Source organism: Lemur catta, chromosome 8 (genome assembly GCF_020740605.2).
Source record: "Lemur catta isolate mLemCat1 chromosome 8, mLemCat1.pri, whole genome shotgun sequence".
Lineage (NCBI taxonomy): Eukaryota > Metazoa > Chordata > Mammalia > Primates > Lemuridae > Lemur > Lemur catta.
The window spans coordinates 42,424,235-42,435,283 of NC_059135.1; the positions used below are offsets into that span (position 1 = coordinate 42,424,235).

Below are 11,049 nucleotides of genomic sequence, written 5' to 3' on the forward strand. Positions count from 1 at the left end.
AATTCAGAGTCAGTCAAGTAGAATGTATTTCTCTAATCTTTCATTTCTATTTCTGTAAAAGTTCCTTTTCTCCCATACCATCATACATTATAGTTTTAAATAAATATTTTAGTGATATTTGCCAACCCTTGGCATATTTGGTTTATATAATCCTGAACTTTCTCAGGGTAGAGATATTAACTGTTAATGTGCCTCTCCATAAGGGGACAGAGCTCTTTACTGTCATCAAACTTGCCCTGTGAGTTATTCTAGAGCTTAAAGCCTTCAAGGAAGTTATGTCTTTACTCAAACACAGCATGGGATATTCACTAAATAGCAGGAGAAAAATTCTACTATTTCAATGTAAAATGTCAAGTGAATTTAAGAGAAATAAAGAGAAAAGTTTTTAAAAAGTACCTAGAATTAGGAAACGGTACCAGTAATTTTCTTCATGACTCTGGAAGTGTTGACACATAGTATAGCAATCAATACATTTGTCAATTGGTTGAGAATTGAAGGAAAATAAAGAAAGAACTTAGAGATATGGATGGAATCTTTAAAAAAAAGGACTAGAGTGAAAGTTCTAGAGAGGTTCTAGAGAGTGATCAGTAATCAAAACACTTAAGAACCTCTACTCTACCTACTAATTTGCATATATGTATATGTGTGTGTTTACATGTGTGGATGTGGGTAACTTCCTGTAAAAATGCACTTTGACTTTGCTTCATTTTTAAATGTCGTTATGTTCACACTAGGCTAAAAAATAATAAATGTACATTTTATTTTTATTATTAATCGATTTTTTTTTGTTAATACAATAACAAATAGGACCTGATCTTCAAAGTCCAGTTTGTGTTTTGGCAGCATGAACAGCACCTGGGAACAGGAAATGTAGAATCTTAAGCTCCACTCAAGATCTACTACTGAAGCCTTCATTTTAAAATCTTAACAAGACCCTCAGGTGATTTGTATGAATGTTAAACTTTGATTTTTGGCGCCTTTAATCTGTAAATGGTGAGTAGGATGGTGAGAAGACATGCTGAAGAACTCTTGCAAGAGTCTGGGTGTGTAATACCGAAGGCTTGAATAGCATAGTGACAGTGTGAAAAGGGTTGATGCGAGCTGTATGTTTATGCATTTTAAAATTAATTCTCATGCCTAGGGTCTACTCTCAAATATTCTTTTTTTTTTTAGATAAGATAAATATTTTTATTATTTATTTATTTATTTATTTATTTATTTGAGACAGAGTCTTGCTTTGTTTCCTAGGCTAGAGTGGTGCGGCATCAGCCTAACTCACAGCAACCTCAAACTCCTGGGCCCAAGCAATCCTCCTACTGCAGCCTTCTGAATAGCTGGGACTACAGATGAGCACCACCACGCCTGGCTAATTTTTTCTATTTTTAGAGAGATGGGGGTCTAGGCTTTTGCTCATGCTGGTCTCAAATTGCTGACCTGAAATGATCCTCCCACCTCAGCCTCCCAGAGTGCTAGGATTACAGGCGTGAGCCACTGCACCTGGCCCCAAATATTCTTTTTCAATGGTCTTAGGTAAAGCCTAAACATGAGAATTTTTTTAAAAAGTTTCCCTGATCATTCTAACTGTGTAGCCAAGGTTAAGAACCAGTGCTCCACTGTTTCAGGGACTGGAAGCTTTTATGTAAATAAACTTTAAGATAAATAAGCTATATATCTAATGTTTGTAAAGCAGAGTGAAAGTAATTAAGGATGCGGCATAATAGTAATACAAAAGTGATTTAGCTTTGTAATTATGCAAAGAAGACACTATTCATTTAAAAACTTTGGTTTAGCTTTTTTTCTAACAAATAGTTTTTATTCATTTGGGTCTTCAATTATCAAATAAAGTTTGTCTTCTCCTACAGATTTTCACTGTATGGAATTTTGTTTATGCTTTTAGCCTGTCATGGCTTAAGTCAGTTTTATTAAATATATTTAGAAACTAAACATACAGAATAAATAGTTTTTTGTAAATTATAATTAATAAATTATAAATTCTTTGTGGGGGAACCACAAGGCATGAATATTATATATCCAATTATGAAAGGCAAACTTCTCATTAAGAGACAAACATTTCATTAAAAAGTAATAGGATGTAAGAAATATATTTAGGCAGCTGCTTAATGTAGAGTCAAATAATTTCAATATGAAAGTATTTTCTTGCTTATGTTTCATTATGAATTTATTATGAACTGTCAATGTTTTTTAATACTAATATTGGAGCTCAGTATTATTGTCCTTCTTTAAATATTCTATTGCACATTTCTCTAACCCAGTTTTTATACCAGAAAGCACTGGGGCCGGGATTACTCAGAGTTTGAATCTGTCAGTTATGAATTCACAATTTGTTGTCTACTCCTTTTACAGGTTGTAATTTTTCACAAAGGGTATTAGCAATATCAAATAGTGTTCAAAAGTCAGAACTTCAATTAATTCAATTTTTTTCTCTGGTTCTCAGGTAAACTCATGCTTTCTATTTATTTTGTCGCTCAGAGAAGAATGAAAGGAACTAATTTCTTTTTTTGAGCACATGCTATTTGTCGTACATTGTACTAAAAGCTTTACATATAAATCTTCTGATTCCCACAACAAACTCACTGAGTAGCATTAAACTCAAGTCAGGCCCACACACCTCTGACTAAATGAGTCATCTTTCCTTGTTAAATGTCACAGAGCTCAAGAAAGGTGATATTTAACAATATTTAGCAAAAAATTCTTTTGCTCTTACAAAGCATCTTTCTGTGGTTGCTAACATGGTATTATAAAACCCCTTGTATTATTTCCTATTTTTATTTAAAATCCTCTAGTTCTTCAATTCTTTCATGGTATAAAGTCAGGAGCCTCATTGTCAGACTCCTTCCCACCTTTGCAGATTCTTCTTATACCCACACCTACTACGGGCTCTGTCAAAACAAATTTTGTGAAAATTAAGAGATAGTCTTTTAATTAGCTTATATGTCAAAGATAATGATTATGTTACCTCATATACGACTTAGCTGACTGAAGTCAGAGATTCCCCTGCTGACCTTGAAGAAGCAAGTCACCATGAGTTGAATTCTGCCAACAATCAGTGACTCTGGAAGAGGACCCAGAGGCTCAGATGAGACGCCAGCCCTGGCCAATACTTTGATTGCAGCCTTATGAGAATCTGGTCACCAGCTAAGCCATGCCCTGACTTTTGATCCATGGAAACTGTGAGATAATAAATATATGTTGTTTTAAGCCATTAAGTTTAGGATAATTTGTTACCTATCATAGAAAACAATTGCAGCCATGTATATATTTTTTAAAAAATTAATGTGAACTATTTCAAATATACAGAAAATAATGGGGAATAATATAATATATAACTATTATCATGTAACCAGTATGAATCTTGAACAAATATTAACATTTTATTTTGCTATACTTCAGATTTTTTTCAGGAATAAAATATCCCAAATAATTTTGAAACCTCCTGTGTAAACTGTTCTAACGCTGGTTCCCTTACTTCTTTCTGAGAAGCAATCTACTATCATAATGATTGCTGATTAGCATTTTTGTGCATTTTAAAAAACTATTTCACTATATATGTGTATGTCTAAAACCAACATATACTACCATTTCTTTGTTTGATCTCTGCTTCTCTAATAGAAGTACATTAAAACTCTTTCATTGCAATCTTTTTGTTATTTTTTCTTTGTATTATTGTCCATATTTACATTATGAATTTCAAGAACGTTTTGTTAGTTGTTGTGACAGAGACATTTCATGCTTACTGAACAAGCATGTGTTTTATCACAACTGCCAGCCCCCTAGCAGTTGGGTCATGCCATGTGACAAATTCTGGCCATCTTCTTATTAGTGGAAGTCGTGTGTGTCACTGCTGGGCTGAAGTACTGAAAAAAACCCGCAGAATACTTGGCTCATCTGCTCCCCTGCCTTGGCAAGCTAGGAAGCTGTATGTTGAGATGATTGAACCACAAATTTGAAACTGCCAGGATTTCTGATTCACCACATGGGGACTGCTGGTCTGCAGAGTTATGAAATTTGCCTAGGACTTTATGTGAGTCAGAAATAAACCTTTTCTGTGTAAAGCCAGTATAATTTATTTTTGTAGCATAGACTAAATTACTCTGATACAGAAACATACAAGTTCCTGTTATTTTATGCACAAATTATTATGTCCCTTTTTAAATTTATCCTTATTAAATGCTTTGCCTTATATTTTACTTTACATAATATTAATACTGCTATTCCAGCTTACTTTTGCTTAGTATGTTCCTGTAAATTCTTGATCATCTCATTATTTTCAATACTTTGTTTTTATTTAAAACTTGTAAGTAGGCTATAGCTGGATATATTTTAATTTACTTTTAATTTATTTTTTTTTTATTTTTTGAGACAGAGTCTCATTCTGTTGTCCAGCCTAGAGTGCCGTGGCATCAGCCTACCTCACAGCAACTTCAAACTCCTGGGCTCAAGGGATCCTCCTGCCTCAGCCTCCTGAGTAGCCGGGACCTTACAGGCGTGCACCACCATGCCTGGCTAATGTTTTCTGTATATATTTTTAGTCGTCCATATAATTTCTTTCTATTTTTAGTAGAGACGGGGTCTCACTCTTGCTCAGGCTGGTCTCGAACTCCTGAGCTCAAAGGAGCCACCCGCCTCGGTCTCCCAGAGTGCTAGGATTACAGGCGTGAGCCACCGTGCCCGGCCTCACTGATGTTACCCCTTCTTCAGGCTGGAGGCAAGGCCAGACTGGGGAGGGGGCCTTGGGCCTTTCAGGGCTCACCCCAGATGGAAAGATTTGGGCCATCCAATAGAGGATCAAAGTTTGAAACTACAGCTTCCCCTCATCCTAGAAGAAGGCAGGGCAGGGGTTTCTCAGGGGCTCCTCAGGGGATGGGGAAGCAAGCAGTCACCTCTCCATCTGGCTGCAGGGAGCTGGGACGGGGCCAAGAGGGGCCCATCTGTCGCCTCCCAGTCCTGCCAGCTCCTCTGAGCAGGCCAAGCTGGGGAGGAGGACGGGGACAGCTGTCTGCCTTGGGTCTTCTCAGACCGAGGTGGGAATGCAATGAAGGCTACACTAGGAGGGTGCGAAACTGGGGTGTATTTTTGATTTTTTTCTGCTTCTTAAACATGAAAAAAAAATACGTATTTTTTCTTTTATAAAACTTTCGTTGAGTGGGTGTGGGGTGGGGACAGTGGGTGGCCTGGTCTTCTGGCATCAGTCGTTACCAAAGTTTTGACTCCACAGGAAATCGGCAGCAAGTTCTCGTTTTTTTCTTTTTCTCGCGCGAAGTGGGCCTGGATGACTAGGCACTCTGGGAAGCCTAGAGGTTTCAACCTTTCTATGGCTTCTTTCTCCTGAGGCATCATCTGGTTGTAGTTCATCTGCAGGGCCTCCTCGACTGTGGCGCCCACCTCACCCTCCACATTTGAGATATCCGCTAGCTCCTCAGAGGGTTCCGTCAGCATTTGGATGAACTACTCCTGGTGCTGGCTAATTTGCTGCAAAAGCTGAGGGCTCTCCTGGCCCAGTTGCTGGAGCAAAGCGGGCAGAAGCGCAGTGTTCTGCCGAATCACCTGCAGCATATCCTGGAACTGGGGTTGGTAGCGCAGGAACTCCAGGGGGTTGTCTCCTGCTTCTGTGGTCGGCTGCTCGGACACCTGCCTCTCCTGGACAGAACCGTGTTCCGGCTTCGGGCTTCCAGGAATTCCTGTGAGTAGGTCCCCTACGGCTGGGTGGGGGTTTGTACCTGGCTCTCAGGACGGCGTCTACCCGCTCCCGCTCTTAGCGCGCGGACACACTTTGCGTCCGCCTGTTCCCGCCCTCAGAGCCAGTCGCTAGCGCGGAGCCGCGTCGTCCTCTCGCCCGCTGCTGCCTGAAGAGGCAACAGAGCCTGACGCGGACTCTGCGGACGAGATGGGGGCTCATTCCTCTGATGGGCTCGGGTCCTCTCTGGCGGTGGGTGGGGGATGGGACATGCCTGAGGCAGGGGCAGGCGGGGAGGAGGTGGAGGACTTCGGGGCCGCAGTGGGTGAGGTCTCTGGGGCTGCTGAGGTACCCTGGCCATCTTTGGCCTCGGTCACCGAGACGACCACAAAGTTGGACTCATCGATGTGATAGTCCGTAACTGGGGATATCGTTGCTCAGGATCTTGCCGGCATAGATGAGTTTCTGTCCAGCCTCGGGAAAAGCCTCACGACTCTTCTCAGCTTCTGTCTTCCCCTTTAGCACCTTCGCCGTCTTGTCAGACTCCCTGCGGCTCGTGACGGCCTGGCCGCCGCTGCAGGGTTTGGGCGCGAGGCGTCCTCACACGGTGGGCAGCTCGCGTCGCCGCCATCTTAACCTAGTTTCAGTTTTAAAAAACGACCACAATTAGGTATCTTTTGATATCACAGTCAGTAGCTTATACAACCTCTCAGCCTATTTAAAAAAACCATTTTCTGTATTCATTGTTGTTTTTATTCCAGCCCCTTATTCAATAGGCTTTTCCCACTGGGTTCATTTTTCATCCTGATGAGGTACATACTCCTTTAATAGATTTTTGGTGAAGGTTTGTAGATAATAAGCTCTCTTAGACCCTTTTGTGTCTGAAAATGTCTTTATTTTGCCTTTACCTTTGTTTTTTTTTTGAGACAGAGTATCGCTCTGTTGCCAGGGCTAGAGTGCCGTGGCGTCAGCCCAGCTCACAGCAACCTCAAACTCCTGGGCTCAAGCGATCCTCCTGCCTCAGCCTCCCGAGTAGCTGGGACTACAGGCATGTGCCACCATGCCCAGCTAATTTTTTCTATATATATATTTAGTTGTCCAGATAATTTCTTTCTATTTTTAGTGGAGACAGGGTCTCGCTCTTTCTCAGGCTGGTCTCGAACTCCTGACCTCGAGCGATCCTCCCGCCTCAGCCTCCCAGAGAACTAGGATTACAGGCGTGAGCCACCGCGCCCAGCCTATTTTGCCTTTACCTTTGAGTGATAGGTATAGCATTCAGTAATTTTTCCAAAATATTTTGCTAATATTACTTCACAAACTTCTGGTATCAATAATTGTTGATGGTAAGTCTGTTCTTAGCTGAATTGTCATTCCTTTGTAGATTATTTTTTTTATGACTTCTTCCAAGATTTTTCTTTATCAGAAAGTTCCGAAATTCCACTATCATAGGTCTAGAATTTTCAACCTAGAATTTGAATTTAGATTTTGATCTGAGAGTTCCAGTCTTTAATTCTTAATCATTATCCCTCCACCATTCTGTTCTTTTTCTGAACCTTCCATTAAATGCACATTGGAGTTATTTGGTCTATCTTCCTTGTTCCTTATTTGCTCTTTGCCTTACTTTGTTATCTCTCTGAGATCTGGATGAATTTATCACTACTAATTCTCTCTTTGAGTCACACTTAGAGTTTATTTAATTGATTAAATTTTTTGTTTCAATGACTGTATTTCAGTTTTCAAGACATTTAATTGATTCCTTTTCATATCTGTTTGTTTCTGATATATCTTATTTTGTTTTATAATTTGTTATTTTTATATGAGACTATTTCTTTATTAATCTCTGTGAGTGTATTGTTTCACAGATAAAAATTTTGAGAAGTTTTTTTCCTTGGGATAATTTATGTTCCACTTGTGAATTTTGTTAGCTGTTTTCCTTAGCAAAGATTTCTTCATGTGTCTTGGAATATTGATTTTCAGGTTTATGTTGGTTTTTTTTTAAGAGAGAGAAAATATTGCCACATTCCCGTTTTAAAATTCATTGAGGTTAGGCTGGGCGCGGTGGCTCACGCCTGTAATCCTAGCCCTCTGGGAGGCTGAGGCGTGTGGATCGCTCGAGGTCAGGAGTTCGAGACCAGCCTGAGCGAGACCCCGTCTCTACTAAAAATAGAAAGAAATTATCTGGACAACTAAAAATATATATATGAAAATTAGCTGGGCATGGTGGCACATGCCTGTAGTCCCAGCTACTCTGGAGGCTGAGGCAGGAGGATCGCTTGAGCCCAGGAGTTTGAGGTTGCTGTGAGCTAGGCTGACGCCACGGCACTCACTCTAGCCTGGGCAACAAAGTGAGACTCTGTCTCAAAAAAAAAAAAAAAAAATCCATTGAGGTGAAAGTCACCAAACATAAAATCAACCATTTTAAAGTGAACAATCCCCTGGCATCTAGTACATTCACAGCGTTTTGTGATTACCATCTCTAGCTAGTTCCAAAGTATTTTCACCATTCCAAAATAAAACTTCATACCCACTAAGCAGCTTCTCCCCCTTCCCTCTCCCCCAAGTCCCTGATAATCATCAGTCTGCATTCTGCCTCTATTCTGAATATTTTATGTAAACAAAATCATTACAATATGTGACCCTTTGTGTCAAGGCTTCTTTCACTTAGCATTATGTTTTTGAGGTTCATCAAGGTTGTAGTATATGTAAGTACTTCATTCCTTTTTATGTCTGAGCAGTATTTCATTGTATGTACAGACCACAGTTTGTTTATCCATTTGTCTGATGATGGACATCTGAGCTGTTTCCGCCTTTTGGCTACTGTGAATAGTGCTGTTGTGAATAAGCATGTTCATGCATTTGTTTGAGTACCTGTTTTCAATTCTCTTGGGTACATACCTAGTTGTGGAATTGTAGGGCCTGATAGTGTTCCTCCCCTCCAGTAAACTGTTATTTTAGAACAGTTTTAGATTTACAGAAAATATGTGAAGATTGCTAGAGAGTACCATATACACCACATCCAGTTTCTGGTATCATTAGCATCTTACATTGGTATGGTACATTTGTTACAATTAAGATAATTTGAATCATTAATATAAACTGAATTCTGTAGTTTATTCAAATTTCCTATTTAGGTTTTTACCAAATGCCTTTATTCTGTTCCAGAATCCCATGCAAGATACCACATTACAGTTAGTCATTCTGTCTCTTTAGGATCTTATAGGCTGTGACAGTTTTTTTTTTTTTTTTAAGACTTATTGATTTACTTGTTTTTTTAATTTTATTTTTAATTGAGGAATAATAATGGCATGTATTTATGGGGTAAAACATGATGTATTGATGTATGTTTACAATGTGGAATGATTAAATCAGGGTAATTAACAAATCTATCACCTCACATACTTTCTTTTGTGGTGAAAACATTTACAATCTAATCTTCTAGCAAATTTGAAATACAATACATCCTCATTAATTATAGCCACCATTCTGTGCGGTAGATCACAAAGCTTATTTTGTCCTAACTGAAACTTTGTACCCTTTGATCAACATTTCTCCTTTCCTGATCTACCCTCCTTGCCCAGCCTCTGTTAACCATCATTTCTACTGTCTACTTCTATAAGTTCAAGTTTTTGAGATTTCACATGTAAGTTAAGATCATGTGGTATTTTTCTTTCTGTGCTTGGCTTATTTTACTTAGCGTAATGTTCTCCTGGTTCATCCACATTGTTGCAAATGACAGGATTTCTCCACCCTTTTAATTGAATAGTATTCAATTTTGTATATATACCACATTTTGTTTATTTATTCATCTGATTATGGACAGCTAGGTTGCTTCCATATGTTAGGTATTAATATTATGAATAATGCTGCAGTGAACTTGGGAGTGCAGATATCTCTTCAGCATACTGATGTCAATTTTTTTAGATATATACCTAGAAGTGGGATTACTGAATCATGTGGTAGTTCTATTTTTAATTTTTTGAGGAACCTCCGTGCTATTTTCTGTGATGATTGTATTAATTTACATTTTCACCAACAGTGAACAAGGGTTCCCTTTTCTCCACACCCTTGAAAACACTTATCTTTCATCTTTTTGAATTATGACAGATTTTAAAATTCCCTTTTTTGATGTCCGTGGCAGTTTTGAGGAGTACTACCCAGATATTTTGTAGAATGCCCCTCAATTGAGATTTGTTGGATATTTTTCTCTTGATTAGACTGGGGTTATGTGTTTTGGGAGGAAGACCACAGGGGTAAAGTGCCATTTTCATCACTTTATAACAAAGGTATATACTATTGATGTTGACCTTCATCACTTGGCTGAGGCAGTGTTTGTCAGGTTCCTAAACTTGTTCCTTTTTGTTTGAAAAGGAATCACTATATGCAGCCCACACTTAGTGAGTGAAGAGTTATGTTCCATCTCCTTGATTGTGGAATATCTACATAAATTATTTGGAATTCTTGTCTATGGGAGATTTATCTTTTCTCCATTTATTTATTCAATCATTTATATGCTTTATATCAATATGATATTTATTTCAGAGTTTGGGTTATAATTCAATGTTACTTAATTTTGTTGCTCAAGTTGTTCCTATACATTGTACCTGTTTTTATCTGAGAAATGATGGATTGAGGCATGAGTCAGATCTCTTTCTTTGCCTTGTTCCAGAAACCTTAGAGCCACATCAGTGGTCTTGCAAAAGTGCTTAGAAATTGATGCATTTTTATATTATTCTGATTTCTGACTCTATCTGTAGCCTTATTTTTTTCTTTTCATTTTCTTCTAATTCATATTATTATATCTTGCTTTATTTTATGAAAGTGTCTCTATAAGCCACTTTAAATGCTTTCCAAAAGAAGGCCAGAGGCTAACTGTCCTTACTTACCTTCCTTCTCCACCTGTCATCCCCTGTCTCCTCCATCCCTTCTTACTGTGAATTAACTGACTACTACCAATACTCCATCTAGGGTCCCAATGCCAGGGCCCTGCTTCGGGGGGCTTCTGGGCCATGGCTTGCTATGAACTGCCACACATAGCTGCACCAGCTGTTAGACAGGTGCCTGGCCAGGCTCCATATCCAGCTGATCTCTTTCTGGCAGGGCCAGAGAAGCTGGAGGTAGATTTTACCTTCAATAGGCTCTTTGGGTTTCATTTTCTTTCTTTGCTCTTTATTCTGTTTCTCTGAATTGTCTTCTTGCATTGTCAGAAAGGGTGGCCATTGTGAAGTATGTAACAATTTTTAATGCCCTGAAAAGAATTTCATAGAACATGGTGATGATCTTGGATTAATTACTTGCTTGCTTTGGTGATGTTTCAAGCTTTAACTCTTAATTCAATGAAAACTAGTATCCCTACT

At 38.9% G+C, this 11,049-nt stretch overlaps 1 pseudogene; it reads right to left on the reverse strand.

The window, feature by feature from the left end:
- Positions 1-5,206: 5,206 nt before the first annotated feature.
- Positions 5,207-10,703, reverse strand: LOC123644112 (annotated as a pseudogene).
- Positions 10,704-11,049: the final 346 nt, after the last annotated feature.